Source organism: Meriones unguiculatus, assembly GCF_030254825.1.
Source record: "Meriones unguiculatus strain TT.TT164.6M chromosome 13 unlocalized genomic scaffold, Bangor_MerUng_6.1 Chr13_unordered_Scaffold_101, whole genome shotgun sequence".
In the NCBI taxonomy this organism is placed as follows: Eukaryota; Metazoa; Chordata; class Mammalia; order Rodentia; family Muridae; genus Meriones; species Meriones unguiculatus.
In genome coordinates, this window is record NW_026843583.1 from 23945 (window position 1) to 46827 (window position 22883).

The following is a 22883-nucleotide window of genomic DNA, read 5'->3' on the forward strand; positions in this document are numbered from 1 at the left end:
TATAAGGCACTATTAAGAACTTTGGCTCCTTCCCAAAGTAATGGCTGTTTTTAACCCACGAAGTGCAAGTTGAGCAACTGCATCCGGATACCATTCAATAATTTTTGCAGGAGAAGCATTGGGATGAACCCACACTAAGGGTCCATCTTTCCATAATACAGCAGTTGGTAAATGTTTAGTTTTAATGACACACAGGTCAAAGGTCTTAGTTTCATCTACACGTTTTAATTGGGCATCTTGTAAAGCGTTTTCTACCACTCGCAGGGCGTGGCTTGCCGCCGGTGTTAAGGCTCTGGGTGAAGAAATATGAGCAACCCCTTCCAAAATATCAAATAGGGGTTTTAATTCAGCAGAAGGAATCTTTAAAAATGGCCTAAGCCAATATATATCACCTAATAATTTTTGAAAATCATTTAAGGTATGCAAATGATCCCTGCGAATTTCTATTTTCTGAGGAACTATTCGTTCCGGATAAATAACAGTCCCTAGAAAGGAACCTACTTCTGAAATTTGGATGTTTTCAGTGGCAATATGCAATCCCCATTGTTGCAGAGTTTTTTGCAACAAAGGATACACATCTTGCAAGATGGCTAACTCCTCATGGCACAAGAGAATATCATCCATATAATGAATCAGCAACAAGGAAGGAAATTGCTGTCTAACTGGTTCAAGAGCCATCTGCACATACAATTGATACATGGTGGGGCTATTAGCCATGCCTTGAGGTAAAACCATCCATTGATATCTTTTGTCTGGTTCATGGTGATTAACAGCAGGTAGGGTAAAGGCAAATCTCTCTCTCCTGGGCACAATGGAATGGAGAAAAAACAATCCTTGATGTCTATTATTATAATTCTCCATTGCTTAGGCAGGGCTGAAAGCAGAAGCAAGCCTCGTTGCATTGTTCCAAATAATCGCATCTGTGCATTAATAGCCCTCAAATCATGGAGAAGCCTCCATTTTCCTGATTTCTTTTTTATAACAAAAATGAGTGTATTCCAGGGGGAAGTAGATGGTTCCAAATGACCAAGCTGTACCTGTTCTTTAACCAGCCTTGTAGCGGCTTCCACCTTATCAGAGGAAAGGGGCCATTGAGGAACCCATACGGCTTCCTCTGTGAGCCAAGATATGGGCATGGAACCCTCAATGGCAGTTAATGAAAACCCAGGCCTTGTTTCCCTGTATTATTTTCCTGTGAAATCGGGTGTAATCTCCCTTGTTCCTGTTTACCAAGGCCTTTTCCTTCCTTATAACCCATCCTTTTTATTATATCAACCGCTTGTTGAGAGTACTCATTGGTCAATGTTAATCCTAAATCCTGCAAAATATCTCTTCCCCAGAGATTGACAGGGAGAGGAAGAACATATGGTATGAAACTTCCTGTTTGACCTTCCGGTGCTTGCCACCTCAAAGAACATGAACTAACTGCAGAGCTGGCCTCATATCCCAACCCTTGTAAGGAGTGGGATGATTGTGTAACAGGCCATGCCTTAGGCCACCAGGTGGAAGAAATAATGCTTTCATCAGCCCCTGTGTCCAAAATACCAGTAAAACTTTTTCCTTCTATTTGTATTTGTAAGGTAGGTCTAGTCTTAAGATCAACTACCAAATGAGCAAAATCTGTTCCTATGGAACTGAGTCCTTTTGTGCCCCTTGGTGTTCCGGTAGATGGAAAACAGTCATGAAGGCTAGGGAGGACGACTAATTGAGCAATCCTATCTCCAGGAGAAATAAAAAATAAGCCTTGGGGGCAGGAACAAAGCACCTGGAGCTGTCTCGTAAAATCCTGATCTAAAATTCCAGGATGGACCATAAGTCCAACACTTCCTTCAGGCAGGGGGCCTTCAAACTCCACTGGGACAGGTCGCACCCCCATGTGTGGCATTAATAAGAATTGGGAGGTGGAATGGAGGTCCAGGCCTGCTGATCCTCTTGTTGCTCTACAGCTGGATAAACCCTCCTGTTGTCTGCCTGTGTCCCATTTTTTGGGGGGCCCTGAGACTTGGGGCCCTGAAACCCATTTTTTGGAATATTCTCATTCCTCTCATTGGGGGGGTTCATGCTGGATAAGTTTTCCCTGAATATCTCTAACTGAACGGCATTCATTAGCCCAGTGATTGCCTTTTTTACACTTAGGGCAAAGTCCAGGAACTTTCTTTTGCACAGACACACGGCAGTCTCTTTTTAAATGACCCATTTTGCCACAATTAAAACAAAGTTTATTGTTTCCAGAACTTGGGCGGTTATTGCTTTGTAATATGGCTGCCGCCAGGCCAGCATTAGTAAGCGGGCCTCCGAGTCCTCGGCAAACTTTTATCCAATCTGTTAGTCCTTTGTTCCTTCTGGGGGTAATGACTGCCTTGCATTCTGGTGAGGCATTCTCATACACCAGTTGCTCTATCATTGGTCGGACCCTTTCCAGGTCTCCAAATATTTTGCCTGCTGCATCTGTCATTCTGGCCACAAATTCTGGGAATGACTCCTGAGGACCCTGGGTAATTTTTGTTAAATGGCCCTTGGTCCCACCCTTCTTTGAAAGGGCCTTCCATGCTTTAATTGCAGCAGCAGATATTTGGCCGTATGCTCCCCAATCATAATCTGTCTGTTGCTGAACATGTGGACCTTGTCCTATTAGTAGCTCAAATGTCCAGCGTCGTTGATTGTCTTCTGCATTGGCATTAGCCCTAGCTTGGGATTGACAGGCATCATGCCATAGGGCTTTCCATTCCAAATACACTCCCATATTTGGGAGGGCAGCTTTCAGTACAGTCTGCCAATCATTTTGGGTCATTGCTGTAGAGCCTAGCCTCTCAAGCTGCATAATTGTGAAATTAGCATTCACCCCGTACTTATTAACTGACTCTGCCAGTTCCTTGACTAGAGCGTAATCTACAGGTACGTGGACACGGCCTCCCTCCACATCTTCAAATACTGGAAAAGTCTGAAAAGATTTGTGTCTATCTTTTGTTGAAAAGAAGGAATCAGGACAGTGCCTCCCGGTGTAGGGTGGAGGAGCACTAGAGACAACGGGAGCAGCCGACTGAGAAAGTGCGCCCTTCCTGTTCCTCATACTACTTTGCTTCTGATACAACAGTAATGGCCGCTCATCTGGATGGTATCGTTTTTCCTCATAGCGGGCTGCTTCCCCCTCCAAGTCCTCTTCCTCAGAGGGATTTAGCTGCTCAGATTCAGAGCTTTCAAGCCCCAAAGCCTCCAATTCTTTTACTGGATAAAGAGGCTTTTCTTTTGGGTTTTTCCTTCCCTTGTCACCTTTCTCCCCCAGGGCGTCTTTTCCCTTACCTCTCGCTTCTGTGGCTTTAACATCCGCAGAAGGGCCTTTTTTCTTAGAGAGGTCTCTATTTCTATCCATTAGGGCCCCTAATCTTTTATCACGTTCTGTTTCTGACATGCCGTCTTGTATCTCCTCTAACACTCCCTTAGTGCCTACTCTTAGCCTTTTGTTAATCTCTTCCCTTCCGAGGCCGTCCTCAAGCTTGTACGAAACCAAAAGAAAGAGGGCTAGGGCAACGATCACAACAGGGAAGGCAATAAGGGCTTCTGCTAGCTGAAAAGAAAAATGAGATAAATCAAGATCAAACATGCCTCTCAGAACTAATCTCGATGCTGCAGTTCTGAATCCTCCCCACAAACGGGGGCTCTCCTCGGCACCGGCAGTGGCAGGCTCCCTGCTTCCCGGGTGGTTCGATCCCTGGTTTCGGCACCAGATGTTGTGATCGTCTCACCAGCAAGAAAGCACACGGACAAACGGATCCTTCTGCAACAGGCTTTATTACAGTCAAGCGATGAAAGGAGGAGAGACCTAGCCCTGAAGTGGCGCTGTTTATATAAGCCCTGGTCGCACCTAAGTGATGTGTCATACCCTGATTGGCTGTTCACTCTTCACCCCGTCTGACGGCCCGGGCTTGGGCAGTGGCTTGGCACGCTTTCGCAACCCGCATATGCGCCCTGGAGATTCTTTACAGTTCTGAGGGCAGATGTCAGCGCCACTAAATGGCGTCTGAGTCTCAGCTCTCCACACCTCATATTTTCATGGCTACAAATATCCTGAGCCTTATATCTAATTTTATGTCTCATTTATTCCCTTGAGCTCCAGTCAGATACATCTGCCAAGACGTTTGCAATTGAGTCTTCCACAACCATTGAATATAGCCTGTTTGAAAAGTTGTTTTTTTCTACTGATGGTAGGAACTTGAGGATTTCTAATCTTTTATCTTTTTCTTGGTGTCTCCACTGCATTCCCTTAGTTGGGTCTTGGTAACTTATCTCTGGAGTTCCCAAGGTGGTTGGTGATTGCCTTCCAGGTGATCTCTCTTTATAACTCTTAACAGTGTATTTCTCAGACAGAGCTGACTTGGATCTGTCTCTTCCTTAAAATCATTTGGAACAGATGCTTTGGGGCTAAAATATGAAACTTTTTACCAGAGTCATTTATGATGTGACCATCCTTTGTAATTTTTCATTCTCATCTGTTTGTATCTATGATTTCTCATCCTTCTTTCCCTTTGATGTTTAACATTATATGTATTTTGCATATAGTAAAATTGAACCCTTTTTTGTATAGAGTTCTGTGAATTTTTACAAATATGTGCAGTCTTAACCACTATACCTAGTGTACAAAATATTCCATCACTCTGTCCCTTGGTAGATGGTTCTTTCCAGTCCCTAGCCTGGCAACCACTGATGTGCTTTCTGCCTATAACTTTGCTTTTTGTAGAATGGCATATACATGAAATCATAATATGTAGCCTCATAATTCTGCCACAATCTGCTCTGCATAATCCAAAATGAATTAAATCATCCTTGTGACTCAATATTTTAGAGAATAGACACATTTCTATTGCTGCAGGTATGAATGATCAAACCAGTATGCTGGCCCACACGCCAAATGAAATGTAGGTATCCACAATTACAAATGTAATCATTAGGAACATCTATAAGTGCATTTTTTTGTAAATGTAAGTTTTCATTTCATTTGGGTAAATGTCAAGGAACAAGACTGCCAAATTGTAGGTAAAAGTATTTTTAACTCTAAAAGTAACTGTGAGATCATTTTTGCAAAGCAGCTAGAGTGATTTGCCTTTGTGCCCACAGTGTGTGACTGTTCCTCTTGATCTGCCTCTTTGTTCTGTTGTCAGGGTTTCTACTTTTTTATTTCTATTTTTTCACCTCTTTAAAAATTATTTTGGTGAAGTACACAAACTTCTGTGATATTTTTATACATAATACCATTATTACTTTGTCCTTATTCTTCCTGCTCTCATGTTGTTTTTTTCTGATGTTTTTTTCTTTTTTTTTTTAATTGTTGTGATGATGCGTGGGTTTTCTGAATGGCTTATTAATTCTCATCTTCCCTTCATCTATAAGGTATTTTTTTCTCTCCCTGATTATACATGTTGGCTTAAGTTTCTGGTTCTTTGTATATGGTTGCTCTTTCCTCTTCCCCTAGAATTAGCTTCTGGTCCTCCCTTCCTCTTTGTCATTTATACTAATCAGTTTTTAAGTCCTAGATATGGGGTATATTTCTGTCACTGCCTCTTCCCCAATATGACATGTCTCCTTTACATTTTGATGAGGCATATACCCTTGTAATTGTCTGTAAACTACTGACTTTAAGGTAGGGGACATTTCCAAGCTAGTTTTCAAGTGAGTGAATAGATGAATGGTTTTATGTTTCTACTTCTGCCATTTCTAAAATGGCACATAAAAAGAATTATATTACCTTCTACGTAGCCTCTTAAGTGTGGCATTTTCAAACAAGCATAATGCATTTTAGATGCAATCTTGCAGCAGCATACGGGAGAACAGATCCCTTTTTTGGGTGATGGCATGTGTGAGTAAACTAATTATCTTACCACTCTGCAGTTTTCATGGAGAGATGTGTGCCCATCTGTTTATTTCATTTTAAATAGACTTCTATTTAGATAATGTTTATTTAAGAATGTGTAGTTTCAGCTCACTTATTTCACTTAAGTTTTCAGTTATGCATGCTAAGAGACACAGAGGTAGTAGAGAAAATGTTAATTGAAAATGTGAGAGATAATAACATTTTACTTAAAAAATTAGTTATAATTTATGCATATGATTTTTTAACTCTCCAAAGAAAATATTGATACCACTGTTTGACAGTGGTTATGGAAAAATTTTCAAGTTTTTCTGTTTGTATTATATTCCACAATTTTTCTGCTGGCTGGTACTAATATACCCTCAAAGTGTTCCTTTTATGCTTATTGACTTTAAAGCCTTTTTTTTCTTTTTGATGGTTTTTCAAGTCAGGGTTTCTCTGTGTATCCCTGGAACTCACTCTGTAGAACAGGCCGGCCTCAAACTCAAATATATCTGCCTCATATGCTGGGATTAATGGCATGTGCTTGGCTTTAAAGACTATTTTTTTAATGAAGAGTAGAAAATAAAATTTTTAGCTAGCTTTGAGAAGATTAGAAAAGATAGAAGGACTGGAGAGTTGTCTCAGCAGTTAAGAGTCTACACTGTCCTTGTAGAGGACCCTACTGCAATCCCAGCACCCATGTCAGGCATCTCACAACTGCCTTGTAACTCCAGGTCCATGGGTTTCAGCACCCTCTTCTCGCCTTCTCAGGCATTGACTCAAGTGCACAAACTCACATTCAAGCATCCATATACACTGATTTCAGAAACAAAATTGGAAGGAAACCTTCAAGTTCCAGTTGGTTGTCCTCAACAAATGAATGCTCACAGAAGGACATATGAGCAAAGATAGTAATACAGCTAAGTAGCATGGTTATCAACTTAATGTGTTTGATGGATACATTGTAGGGTTAGAAGTTTGGTGAGTCTAAGCAGCATTACTTTTTTCATGCTTGTCTTACCTACACTTTCCACTGGGCTTTCTGACAGGCAGTAGAAACTCTGGAAACCTATCCAGGTTAGTATTCAAAAAGTGGAGTGGGGTGGGACAGAGAGCATTCATTAGGCAAAAAAAAACAACAACTCTAAATTCAAACAGTCTTATTGAATGAATATTGAGATCATATATGGGGGAACTGAAGAGTAGTTCTGGCTTAAGGAAGCACATGTATCAACAGAATACTATATGCTAGTCCTTTAAGATTAGTAAGAATTTGAGACACTTTGTTGGAGAAAAATATTCCAGAAGATGGGAAATGACTAAGGCATTCTCAGGAAGAGAATGAACCCCCGTGCTCTTTGGCAGAGGCATTATGGCTCAGTGTTGCTGGGGACTGAAATAGAAACTGCCAGAAATAAGAGTGGACTTAGATCTGAGAGAGCCTTGATGGTAGTTGTAAACTCTATAGGTAACAAACATCAAACTCTTGTTATTTTTAATAGGAAAGTGAGAGGCCATCCATATTCAACAAGACCAGCTGATGATAGGGAAAGAGTAGCATGTGTGTGTAATGGCATTGTACGAGGAACTAGAAGAGTGTGGCCTAGGAGCAGATTGTGATAGAGAAGAAAAGGAAGAGCGTTCATGTGCTGATGACCTGTTATGCATCACAAAGTAGGGAAGAATTAAGGTTTGAAAAGGATGAACACAAGGCTGTAGACTTTTCTGAAATAGGATCTCTACTGTTTAGAATCTTATAGGAAAGAGAAGAGATAGACATGTAATAAATAATCTAGTATAAAATAGTAGTAATACACATGAAAAAACTGAAGTGCAGAGAAGAGGCAGTGACCATCTGTTGGAAGGCTGTGGTGATCAGGGCAGAATAGCTAACATTTAACAGTGCAGAATAGGAAACAGGTAAACACTGGGCTCTGACTCCCTGTCCTTTACCTCCTTCACACACTGCAATAGACAAGGTACTCATGAATTTGAACTCTGTGTGCTGGTGATACCTTTGCCTTGAAGAGAGAGAGGTAAAGACTGAAGGAGTTCAAGGCTAGACTTCCTCTACATAGTGTCACTGCCAGCTAGTCAGAATACTATTGTAAGACTCTGCCTCAAAAAAAAAGTAAAACCATGTATTTGTTGTTTCATCAATTTACATATACTTGGTGCTTGTCTGCACTCAGTTGGCAAGGTAAGAAGGCTGACTTATGTGCTTGATACAGAATGAAATTTCAGAAAACTGGAAGAACAGACTCAGTTGAGATTACTGGTGAAGGAATGGATTGTTTGAGTTCAGGCTGTGCAAGGAAGGAATAAGATCTATAAGGTGAAAGACTCAGGCCAAATGAGAGATTTGTGTATTGTTATTTTTAGTAAGGTTTAAGAAGAGGTGTGTGTGGGGGGGAGGTTTGAAGTGGATTTGCTAAAGTTGCCAAGAGTAGACGTCATGATGAAAGATGACTGAAGAGAAGCAAAGCTTCCTGGGATGGAATGTGTGTGTGAACTATGTATCTGGTGTGTACAAAAATACAAAATGTCCTTGGCAAATACATTACCTGAGCCCACATGGACAAGAGTAAACTTTTCTTTAATCTACTGCTAGAACTGTGCACACTAAAGAATTTGGATGATTAAATTGTAAGCTACAGGTTTTGGGTATTTCCTAGCCTGTTTTTAAAAAAGATTTTTTTCTTGCATTTATGAACTCACAGAGACTGTTACAGCATGCACAAAACCTGCAAAAGTTAGTGCTTGACAAAATTCAAGCCCAGAGAAGTAGATGTGGACATACCGTCCAACTCCTAACCAAGAAAATGTTTGCAATTTATGCCTCCTGGGAAGTGGGGAAAATCAATTTTCATCAGTAGAGTGACAGTCAGTTTATATCAGTCACACTCCAAGGCAGGTTTTATCCTCAAGAGTAGTTGGGTAACATGAAAAGTACTCTGTGGTATTTTGTTTTATTTTAAGAGATGCTCCGGCCATCGGGGGTTCAACAGGTTACTAATGAAGGGTGAAATGAATGGGGTGGGAACAAGAGACTCGAAGAATGGAGACCAAGACAGTTTGTCTGATCAAGGCCTCAATTATTTGAAATTTTTACACAGTTTTATAGGGAGAAGGATAGTTTATTACTGCAGACAATAGCAAAGCGGTTTATGGTGCGAGATACTGCACCTGCAAGATACCATAAGAATGTTTCCGTAAGATATCTCAAGGATGCTCCAAGCCTAACAAGCAGATGTTCTCACATAAATCTATCACCCATGACCTTAGGTCATAGTGAAGCTGTTGGTAACTTTCCACTAATTGGCTTTGGCTCCACTAAATGGCTTTAGCTTCACTAGTTGGCTTTGGCTCCTGGCAAAGAGAGAGAATATGAAGTTGGGTGGGTACAGGAAAGGACCTGGGATGAGTTTGGGGAGGGAAATATATAAGATCAAGTATGAAATTATTTTAAAATAATAAAATGATTTTTTTTAATTTAGTCTGTGGGATGTGTGCATGCACGTGCATTTCTGCCATGTCCTGTGTGTGAAGGAAGTCCTAGCACTTGATGGAGTTTGTTCTTTCCATCACATGGGTCCTAGAGATCGAATATATATGGTCAGTATTGTAGCCAGTGCTTTGGTAGTCCACATTTTTAATTGGACATCCAGCCCTTTTCACTGTGATACCTTTATCTTTTAAAATATTGCATGTATTTATAAGAATATATGTGTGTACGTCTATGTGGGCATACATCTACCCCTTGATATGTGTAGAGATCAAAAGACAGCCTACAGGGGTAGACTCTCTTCTTTTACAATGGGGGACCTAGTGGTTGAGTTCAGTCATTAGGCCTAGTAACAAGAACCTTTAACCACTCACTAGCTTGTTGGTATAATGTTATTTTGGAATGTATACACCTTACCCTTGTTCATTCAAATGCTGATTTCTCTCCCCCACTCTCTGTTTTCAGTCCGGACATTGCATTGTAATACTTATTCTAAGCATCACTTGTCTCAACTTTGTTTAAACATGCCAAAATAAAACAACCAGCCACAATGTTGAGCAATGGAAAGGAATGGAGAGGGAGGGAGGAACCAGTGGACAGGAAGGTGTGGGAGGCAGAGGAGGAGAGAAGGGCAGGGGACTAGCTGGGAGAGCAGAACTGGGGGAGCAGATCTGGGAGAGAGGTCTTGGACCGATGTGGAGAGATGGACCAGACCTAAGATATCATTTAAAGCAAGTATAATGTGGGAAATCTTAATGGTAGAAACTACATAGGCTTGGAGGTTTAGGATTGAGCAACTATTGCCCAGCATTATGATCTAGGTTAATTAAATAAATCCCAGTTTTGTGTGGTGGTTTAGGTATATAGCTGTTTAGGATCAACAACAGCATTACTGAAAGTATATCAATCGTAAATAATAATCACCACATAGAACACTAGCTCTGTTATTTTTCCCCCTTAGGGCCAGGTGTGGTGGTGCACACTTTGAATTCTAGCACTTGGAAGGCAGATGCAGGCAAGATCTCTGTGAGTTCAAGGCCATCCTGGTCCACATAGCCAGTTCTAGGCCAGCTAGGGCTACCTAATGAAACCCTATTGAAAACAAACAAACTCCACAAACTGAAACTGAAATAATTTTAAGTAACACACCAAATATTTTCCATTTCCATTATCCATTTTCATACCTACTTAGTTTTGATTGTTGTCTCTCCATCACAGCTTTCTGCTCCTGCCCCCATACCCTTCCATTCCCAGTAGTTCCCCTTTTACTTTTGTAGATTACATGTACTACTAAACTTGCTCTTCTATTAAGTTTCTTTTTATGTCTCTCATTGGCCCCTTTCTGGCTTCTATACTACCCCCACATAAGTGCATTATAGAAATCAAAAGATAGGGTCTGCATGTGAAAGAGAGCAAGTGCTGTTTGTCTTTTTGAGCAAGAATTACCCTATTTAATGTAATTTTTCATTTCCATTCATTTTGCTTGTTTAAATCAAATTCCACTGTGTATTTGTACCATATTTAAAAAAAAAAAGTCTGTTCATCCCTGGAGGGATATTTAGCATGATTCTTCTTAATGGCTTTTGTGAATGCAGCAGCAATAAGCATGCACTGCTGCAGATAGGCTCACCTGGACAATACAGGATCACCTAGACATGACTGGTAGAGCAAGACATGACAAGCTCAGCTGGAGACAGCCTCAATAGAGACTAACTCAGCTGGACATAACAGGGTAAGCTGGAGACAGGCTCAAATGGACATGACAGGCACAGCTGGACATGACAGTCTCAGTGGGACATGAGAAGGCCAGCTGGACATACCAGGCTCAGCTGCACCTGACAGGCTCCACTGGACAAGACAGGCTAAGTTGGACATGCAGGCTCAAATGTACATGACAGGCCTACCTAGAGACATGCTCAGCTTGAAAATGACTCAGCTGAAGACAGTCTCACCTGAACATGACAGGCTCAGAGGTACCTGACAAACTCAGCTGGAGACAGCCTCCATGGTGACAGACTCAGCTGGAGGTGACAGGCTCAGGTGGACATAGCAAGCACACTGCACATGAGAGTCTCAGCAGTAGTGAGTATCTACTGGACATGACAGGCTCTGCTGGATGTATAAAGGTCAGCTAGAGATATGACAGGCTCATCTGGAAATGGCAGTCTCAGGTGGACATGACAATCTCAGCTGGACATTTTATGCTCAGCAGGAGATAGGTTCATCTCTACAGGACAGGAGGAAAAGCTTGACATGAGAGTTCACCTGGAAAGTTCAGGCTCAGCTATTGATAGGTTCACGTGGACATGACAGACTCAGTGGGACATGAAAATCTCAGCTGGATATCATAGGCTTAGCAAGACACAGGATCAACTGGACATGCTTGCTCTGCTGGATGTGAAAGTCTCGGTTGGAAACAGGCTCAACTGGACATGACAAGGTCAGCTGGACATACCAGGCTCATCTGGACCTGATAGGCTCCAGTGGACAGGACAGGACAGGTTCAGTTGGACATGTCAGGCTCAACTGGATATGACTTTCTCAGCTGGAGACAGGCTAAGCTTGATACTGTCTAAGGTGGACATGACAAGCTAAGCTGGATACTGGCTCACCTGGACAAGAAAGGCTAAGCCTGTGGTATATATGCAAGATTAGAGTCTCACAACAGTGTGATGCAGCCATGATCATTCAGGCCTTTACAGCCATTGAAGCAGGACATTCTCCTCAAGCATGGTTGGATACCATAAAAAGCTAAAATGATACACTCAGGATGTGAGGCTAAGCACTGCACTCAGGGTCAGCCACTTTCGACCCAGAGAAGAGCATGTCTGATTGCATGCGGGTTGATGCCCCAGGTCCCGCCTCTGAGAAAAAGGTATCAGACGGGTCTGATGCTCTTTGGGTGGATGACACCTAAATGAACATCGGTACAAAGTCCCAATTTATTTCTAATATCAGAGATCAGACCTCTACTCTTGCCTGATGCGTCTAAAACAAAAAGGGTAAACTGTAGAGAGCTGCAGAATGCTATGCCTTAAAGATGGAGCTGGTTTCCGCCTTCCACCTTCCCAATGGTGAGTGCTCTCTGTCACGAACAACTCCACATTTGGCTAAGGCCAAGGATCTGGCTTGCTTCCATGTATGTGGACCTATCTGCATTGCCCATGTGGCACGCCTGGGTTGGCTACCCAGAGGCTATTTAAGCTGTGGGCTGGCTTTCCCCAGGGTCCGAGGATTGTTCAAGGTTCCTGAATAAACTGCATTGAAAAAAAAAAAGAAAATCTCAGCTGGAAATCATAGGCTTAGCAAGACACAGGATCAACTGGACACACTTGCTCTGCTGGATATGAAAGTCTCGGTTGGAAACAGGATCAACTGGACATGACAAGGTCAGCTGGACATACCAGGCTCATCTGGACCTGATAGGCTCCAGTGGACAGGACAGGTTCAGTTGGACATGTCAGGCTCAACTGGATATGACTTTCTCAGCTGGAGACAGGCTAAGCTTGATACTGTCTAAGGTGGACATGACAAGCTAAGCTGGATACTGGCTCACCTGGACAAGAAAGGCTAAGCTGGACATGTAAAGATCAACTGGACAAGACAGGCTCAACTGGACAGGACAGGTGAAACTGGACATGACAGGCTCTGCTGGAGACAGGCTCAGTTTGAGACTGGCTCAGCTGGAGACAAACTCAATTGGTAATGACAGGCTCTGCCGCAGATAGACTCACCTGGACATGACATGTTCAGCAGGACCTGACAAGCTCAGATGGAGACAGCCTCAATGATGACAGACTCAGCAGGACATGACAGGTTCATCTGCAGACAGGCTCAGATGAACATGACAGGCACAGCTGGATATGAGAGCCTCAGCAGTAGACAGGATTAATGGGACAGGCTCTGCTGGATGTGAAAAGCTTAGCTGGAGACATACTCAGCTAGATATAATAAGCTTTGTTGGATGTGAAAAGCCCAGATAGAGACCTGACAGGCTCAGCTGGACATGACAGGTTCAGCTCGAGACAGGCTCAGATGGATAAGACATGCACAGCTGAACATAAGAGTCTCAACAGTATACTGGAACAACTGGACCCACAGGCTCTGCTAGATGTAAAAAGTTCAGCTAGAAACATGAAAGGCTCAGCTGGACATGTAAGCCTCAACTGGACATGACAGGCTCAACTGGACATGACAGGCTCTGCTGGATTTAAAAGGCTTAGCTGGATACAGTCCTAGGTGTATATGACAGGCCCAGCTGGAGACAGGCTCAGCTGGACATGACAAGCTCAGGTGCATGCTGGCTTACCTGGACAAGAAAGGCTTTGTTTGACATGACAGGCTCAGCTGGACAAGACAGGCTCTCCTGTACATGACAGGCTCAGGAGGACATGACTAACTCAGCTGGAGACAGCCTTGATGTTGCCAGACTCAACTGGATATGGCAGGCTCAGCAAGAGACAGGCTCAGCTGGACATGACCCACTTAGTTGCACTTGACAGGCTCTCTTGGACATGATGGGTTCAGTAGGACATTGCAAGCTCAGATGTAGACAGGCTCAATAGAGAAAGCCTCAACAAGCAGTGACAGGCTAGGCTGTACATGACAAGCTCAGTTGAATAGGCCAGGCTCAGCTGGACACAGAGGCTCAGGTGGAAAAGACATTCTCTGTGTGGCACTCAGGTTCAGTTGTACAAGAAAAGAACAGTTGGACATGGCAGGCTCAGCTAGAGACAAGCTCAGCTGGACATGATCAGCTCAGCTGCACACTAGATTATTTGGACAAGAAAGGCTCAGGTGGACATGATTGGCTCAGATAGACAAGACAGGCTCAAATGGACATGGCAAGCTCAGATGGAAATAGTCTCTTCTGAACATGACACACTCAACTGAACATGACAGGCTCAGCGGGGAATGACAAACTCAGCTGAAGACAGCCTAAATTGAGACAGACTCAGCTGGATATGGCAGGCTCAGCTGGAGAAAGGCTCAGATGTGCATGACAGGTACAGTTTGACATAAGAGGCTCAGCAGTAGACAGGAAAAACTGGAAATGACAGGCTCTGATGGATGTGAAAAACTCAGCAAGAGACAGGCTTAGCAGGCTATGACAAGCTCAGCTAGACATGAGAAGCTCTTCTGGACATGTCTAAGCAGGAGATGACAAGTTCTGCTGGACTACTAGACTCACCTATATCTGACAGGCTCCACACTACACAGCATGAGCCAACTGAGCAAGAAGTGATTCAAGAGTAGATATGGGAGGATGTCTATGGTTACTTATATGATTAATAAGGGAGTTTCTAAGCACTAAATTCATGAAGTGTTATTAGATAGACTATGTCACATGTGTTAACATGTCCTAACAATTGCATCCCTTTAAAAGCACAAAGATCAGACACCCTGGGTGATTAATACTGCTTTTATGTACTTCAAGTTCCTTTACTTTAAGCCCCTCCCTCCAACTTTGTTTGGAAATACCTAATCTCAAGGAAAAAACAAACAAACAAAACAAAACAAAACAAAAAAAAAACAAAAACAAGCACAGTGAAGTGTAGGGAGATAAGATGTATTTCTTGGGGAGTAGCAGCCACGATGTCAGGCAGCTCTGCTCCTACAAAGCAGACTGTACATGTCAACCTTATATTTCCATGTCAACTTCTGTGATTGCTCAAGGTAGTGCATGAGATTATAAAGGCTCACTCTGTAGCATAATGTTGTCCTAATATATGTTAGCTCCGAGATTCAGAAGTCTATGTCTAAGACACAAAACAAGAACTGTAAGAAAATGTTAACAATGGACCAGAAAATGAGAGCCATGTGACAAAGTTTTATTCCAGAAGGCTCCATTTATGCTGAGCAGTACAACATATTCTCAAGCACCTGACCATCTATCTTTAATCAAGAGGTGTCAGAGTGATTGCTGTTGGCATCTTTCAATTTCCCATTATGTACATTTATGTCTTTTGCTCTCTTCCCTACTTCCACCAACTACTATGCTAATTAGCTTATCTGGACAACATACCACAACCCAGCTTTACCTGGGAAAAGGAATCTTCAATCAAGGAATTTCCCAGATCTCATTGGCTTGTATCTATCATTTGACTAATAATTGATGTGGGTGGGACCAGCCCACTGTGGATAGCACCATCCCTAGGAAGGCTGGCCTGCACTGTATAAGAAAGCTAAGTGAGCATGAGGTAGACAATGAGCCAGAAAGCAGCATTCATCTATGTATTCATCTAGGTATTTTTTCATCTAGGTATTATTTATTCATCTAGGTAATATTTTTGCTTCGGCATTCCTGTTTCAAGTTCCTGCCCTAACTTTCCTCTAGGATGGACTATGACCTAGAAGTTGAAGTAAAATAAGGCTTTTCCTTTCAAAGCTGTTTCTGGCTAGTTCTTTTTACAGCAACAGAATTAAACTAGAGTACTCTACATTTCTCCTTCTTATACCTGAAAAAGAAGGAAGACATTTAGAACATACCAAAGAGTTCTGTGTGAATCTTGATAATCGTTGTTCTTTGTTCTCATTTGTATGGTAATGTGGCAGCATAATTAGAGTTGAAAATTCAAACATTATGGGGGATATATCAGCGATGGCACAGAAAAGTTCAGTCTTTGCAGACGAAAATTCAACAATCTCGGGTCAAATTTCAACCTTTACACACACAAAAAAGCTTAACCCTCTCAGGTGAGATTTCAACTTTGCAAGAGAGACTTCAAACATCTCAAGCGACATTTCAGTCAACTCCCAGGAAAGTTCAAACATCACAGGAGATAATTCAGCCTACCCAGGAGAAATTTCAACCTTTGCTGGAAACACTTTAACAATCACAATGGAAACATTAACCATTGCAGGTGAAATTTGAGCCACCTGAAAGAAAAATTCAACTAACAAGGGAGCAATTTTAAACCTTGCAAGAAAAATGACAACCATCGTAGGTGAAACATCAACCTTTAAAGGCGAAATTTCAGTGATGGCTTAGGAAAGTGCATTCTTGACAGACAAAAATTCAACCTTCACAGGAGAAAGGTCAACCATTGCAGATGACATTCCAACCATCGTAAGAGAGACTTCAAACATCACAGTCGACATTTAGTCACCTCACAGGAAAGTTCAACCATCACAGGAGATAATTCAGCCTACCCAAGAGAAATTTCAAACTTTGTTGGAAAAACTTCAACCATCAAAATGGAAACATCAACCATTGCTGCTGAAATTTGAGCCACCTCAAAGTAAACTTCAACTATCAAGGGTGCAAATTTTATCTTTGCAAGAAAAACATCAACAATTCTGGATGAAATTTCAAACATTACATGGGAAATTTCATTGATGGCACAGGAAAGTTCAGTCTTTGCAGGTGAAAATTCAACAATCTCAGGCAAAAATTCAACCTTCAGAGGAAAAATTCAGCCATTGCTAGTGACATGTGAACCATCGCAACAGAGACTTCATACATCACAGTCAATATTTTAGTCAAATCAGAGGAAAATCCAAATATCCAGGTAATAAGTCAGCCAAGCCAGGTGAAATTTTAAACGTTGTAGAAAAACTACAACCATCACAATGGAAACTTCAACCATCACAGAGGAAGTTTCAACCACCTCAAAAGAACATTCAACTATCGAAGGTGCAATTTTAAACTTTGCAAGAAAAAGGTCAACCATCCCAGGTGAAACATCAACCATTGCATGAGAAATTTCAGCGATGGCTCAGGAAAGTTCATGCTTGGGAAGTGAAAATTCAACCATCACAGGCAAAACTTCAACCTTCACAGGAAATGGTCAACCACCACAGGTGACATTTCATCCATCGCAAGAGAGACTTCAAACTTCACAGGCAACATTTAGTCACCTCACAGGAATGTTCATCCATCACAGGAGATAATTCAGCCCATCCAGGTGAAATTTCAAACTTTGCTGGAATAACTTCAACCATCACAACAGAAACATCAGCAATGGCAAGTGAAATTTCAGCCACCTCAAAGTTCAGTCTTTGTAGGGAAAAATTCAATCATCTGAGATCAAATTTCATTGCAGGTAACATTTCAACCATCGCAAGAGAGACATCAAACATCACAGGTGACATTTCAGTCACCTTCCAGGAAAGTTTAAACATCACAGGAGATAATTCAGCCTGCGTAGGTGAAATTGGAAATTTGCTGGAAATACTGCAACCATCTCAATGGAAACTTCAACCATCGCAGGTGAAATTTCAGCCACCTCAAAGGAAACTTCAACTATCAAGTGTGTAAATTTTATCTTTACAAGAAAAGCATCAACAATCCTGGGTGAAAATTCAAACATTACAGTGGTTATTTCAGCGATGGTACAGGAAAGTTCAGTCTTTGCAGGTAAAAATTCAACAATCTCAGGTGAAACTTCAACCTTCACAGGAAAAACTCAACCACTGGTAGTGACAAGTGAACCATCACAAGAGAGATTTCAAACATCACAGGCAACATTTCAGTCACATCACAGGAAAATCCAAATATCACAGGTGATAAGCCAGGCAAGCCAGGTGAAATTTCAAATGTTGCAGGACAGGCATCAACCATCACAAAGGAAACTTCAACCATCACTTGTGAAGTTTCAGCCACCTCTTGGAAACTTTAACTATCAAGAGTTCAAATTTTATTTTAAGAAGAAAAATGTCAACAATACTAGGTGAAACTTCAACCATCACAATTGAATTTTCAGCCACCTCAAGGGAAACTTCAACTATCGAAGGTGCAATTTTAAACTTTGCAGGAAAAAAAGTCAACCATCCCAAGTGAAACATCAACCATTACAGACAAAATTTCAGCGATGGCTCAGGAAAGTTCATGCTTTGCAGGCAAAATTTCAACCATATCAGGCAAAACTTCACCTTTCACAGGTAAGAGGTCAACCACCGCAGGTGACATTTCAACCATCGCAAGAGAGACCTCAAACATCACAGGCGGCATTTCAGTCACCTCCCTAGAAAGTTCATCTATCACAGGCGATTATTCAGCCTACATAGGTGTACTTTCAAACTTGGAGGAAAAACTTCAACCATCAAAATAGAAACTTCTACCATGGCAGGTGAAAGTTCAGTCACCTAACGGTAACTTCAAATATCAAGGGTGCAAAATTTACCTTTACAGGAAATCTTTAACTATCCAAGGCGAAACTTCAGCCATTACAGGGAAAATTTCACTGATGGCACAAGAAAGTACAGTCTTTGCAGGCGAAATGGCACAAGAAAGTACAGTCTTTGCAGGCGAAAATTCAACAATCTGAGGTCAAAGTTGAATCTTTACACGAAAAAGGTCATCCATTGCAGGTGAAATTTCAACCATCCCAAGAGAGACTTCAAAGATCACAGGCAACATTTCAGTCACATCACAAGAAAATAGAAATATCACAGGTGATAAGACAGGCAAGCCACAATTGAATAATTTTGAGCTTCATAGAGAATTATGACAATACAATTGACTTGTGCCATCACAACGGTACTATTGGTATATCACAAACACATTGTGACATCACAATGCTACTATTGTGACATTGCAAGGGAATTATGACATCACAATTCTACCAGTAGGACATTACAATCTCATTGTGACACCACACTGGTTTTATTGTGACATCCCTGGAGAATTATAACATTACAATTGAATGGTTACATCACAATAGTAACTATGATATCATAATTGTATTATGATATTTCAGTGTACTATTCTCTATACACAATGGCATTCTGATATGAAAAAGGTAGTATTAGGACCACAATGGAGTGATTGTGACTTTTCAATTGACTTGTGACATGAAAATATTAGTATTGTGACATCACAATAGTACTTTGATATCACAGTGGTACTATCCCCTAGTCATAATGGAATTATGACATCACAATGGTGCTATTGGGATAACAGAAACACATTGTGACAACACAATGCTAAAATTGTGATATCAGAAGAGTATTATGTCATCACAACGGTACTAGTAGGACATCAGAATGGTATTGACATCACAATAGTTCGAATGTGACTTCACTAGAAAATTATGACTTTACAATTGAATTGCGATATCACAATGGTATGATTGTGACATCACAATTCTACTGTAAAATCAAAATGGTACTATTCTGTAGTCAGAATGGCATTATGACTTCAAATGGTACAATTAGGTTATCACAAAATATTGTGACATCACAATGCTACTATTGTGACATCGCAAGGTAATTAGGACATCACAAAGGTACTAGTAGAATTTCAGAATTGTATTGTGAAAATAGTACAAGTAGGGCATCACGATCTATTGTGAAAGCACAATTTTGTATTTGTGACAATACTAGAGCATTTTGACATTACCAATGACTTGAGACATCACAATGACATCACAATGCTACTATTGTAACATCTGAAGGGTGTTATGACATAACAATGGTACCCTTAATACTCTGGTGGTATTATGACATAACAATGGTACTAGTAGGACTTCACGTTCCTATTGTGACATCATAATGGTGTGATTGTGACAGCCCTAGAAAATTATGACATTACAATCTTATTGTGCAATCCCAATGGTACTATTGTGATATTAAAATTGTACTATGACATAACAATTATAATTTCTCTAGTCACAATGGTATTATGACATCACAATATTACTATTAGTATAAAACAAAGTCTTTGTGACATCACAATGTTACTATTGTGATATCACAGGAGTATTATGACACAACAATGCTACTAGTAGGCTATCACAATTGTATTGTGACATCACAATGGTTCGATATTGACAGCAATAGAGAATAATGATATTACAGTTGACTGGTGACACCACAATGGCAGTATTGTAACATCACAAGTGTACCATGACATCACAATGGTTTGACTGTGACTTTACTAGAAAATTATGACTTTACAATTGAATTGTGATATCACAATGGTATGATTATGACATCACAATGGTACTCTTCTATACTCAGAATTGCATTATGACTTCAAGTGGTAGAATTAGTTATGACATCCACAATGCTACTATTGTGACATCGCAATGTAATTATGACATCACAAAGGTACTAGTAGAATATCAGAATCGTATTGTGAACTCACCATTCGGCAGTTTTGAGCTTTGCAGAGAATTATGACTTTACAATTGACTTGACTTGTGACATCACAACGGTACAATTGGTATATCACAAACACATTGTGATATCACAATGCTACTATTGTGACATTGCAAGGTAATTATGACATCACAACTCTACCGGAAGGACATCACAATATGATTGTGACATCACACTGGTTTCATTGTGACATCCCTGGAGAATTATAACATTACAATTGAATGGTTACATCACAATAATAACCATGACATCATGATTGTATTATAATGTTACAATGTACGATTCTCTATTCACAATGGCATTCTGATAGGAGAAAGGTAGTATTGGGACCACAATGGAGTGATTGTGACATTCCTAGGGAATTATGACATTACAGTTGACTTGTGACATGAAAATGGTAGTATTGTGACATCACAAGGTTATTTTTAACAATGATACTAGTAGGACATCATATTCGTATTGTGACATCATAATTGTGTGATTGTGACATCCCTAGAGAATTATGACATTATAATCTTATTGTGACATTCCAATGGTACTATTGTGACTTAAAAATTGTACTACGACATAACAATTGTACTAGTCTCTAGTCATAATGATATTATGACATCACAATGGTACTATTAGTATAAAAGAATGTCGTAGTGACATCGCAATGTTACTATTGTGATATCGCAAGGGTATTATGGCATAACAATGCTACTAGTAGGACATCACATTTGTATTGTGACGTCACAATGGTTCGATTTTGACAATAATGGAGAATTATGACATTACAATTGAATGGTGACATCACCATGGTAGTATTGTGACATCACAAGTGTACTATGACATAACAATGGTACTATTCTCTAGTCATAATTCATTATTACATCACAGTGTTACAATGAGGATGTCACAAAGACATTGAATTGTGATATCACAATGATATGATTGTGACATCACAATTGTACTATGACCTCACAATGATACTATTCTGTAGTCAGAATGGCATTATGACTTCACAATGGTACAATTCAGACATCACAAAGACATTGTGACTTCACAAAGCTACTATTGTGACATCGCAAGGTTATTATGACATCACAATGGTACTATTAGGACATCACAATCGTATTGTGACATCACAATGGTTCGATTGTGACGATAGGGATTTATGACATCATAATTGACCTGTGATATCATACTATGACATCACAATGTTAACATTCGCTGGTCATAATGGCATTATAACAAGACAATGCTACTATTGCTACTATTGTGATATCCAATGGTGCTGGAAGGACTTCACAATCTCATTGTGACATCACACTGGTTTTACTGTGACATCGCTGGAGAATTATGACATTACAATTGAATGGTTACATCACAGTAGGACTGTTGTGACATCAAAATTGTATTATGATATCACAATGTACAACTGCCTAGTCATAATGGCATTATGATATCATGATGATACTATTAGGATGTTACAACACTATTGTGACATCACAATGCTATTATTGTGAAATCAGAAGGGAATTATGACATCACAATTGTTCCACCAGTATGTCACAATCATTGTGACATCACAATGGTACTAATGTGACATCAATAGAGAATATGAACAATAAAATTGTGACATTACAATGGAAGACTTGTGACATCACAATTGTACTATGACAACACAATGGTACTATTCTCTAGTCATAATAGCATTATAACATCACAGTGGTACTATTAGGATATCACAAAAACATTGTGACATCACAATGATACTATTCACATAATGGTACTAGTAGGACATCACAAACGTATTGTGACATCACAATTGTTTGATTCTTATATCACTCTAGAACTATGACATTATAATTGAATTGTGACATCACAATGGTACTATACTCTAGTCACAATGGCATTATGACATTTTTTCCCTTTTTTTAAATTTTTCATCAATTACACTTTATTCATTCTGCATCCCCCCATAAGACCCTCCCAATCCCACCCTCCCTCCTCCCTCTGCTTGCATGCCACTCCCCAAGTCCACTGATAGGGGAGGTTCTCCTCTCTTTTCTGATCTTAGTCTATCAGTTCACATCAAAAGTGGCTGCATTGTCCTCTACTATGGCCTGGTAAGGCTGCTCCCCCCCCCCAGGGGGAGGTGATCAAAGAGCAGGCCAATCAGATTATGTCAGAGGCAGTCCTTCTTCACATTACTATGTAACCCAATTGGACTCTGAACTGCCCTGGGCTACATCTGTGCAGGGGTTCTGGGTTATCTCCATGAATAGTCCTTGGTTGGAGTATGAGTCTCTGGGAAGTTCCCTGTGTTCAAATTTTCTTGTTCTGTTGCTCTCCTTGTGGAGACCCTGTCCTCTCCAGCTCTTACTATTTCCCAGTTCTTACATATTAGGACATCACAAAGACAATGTGACTTCAGAAAGCTACTAT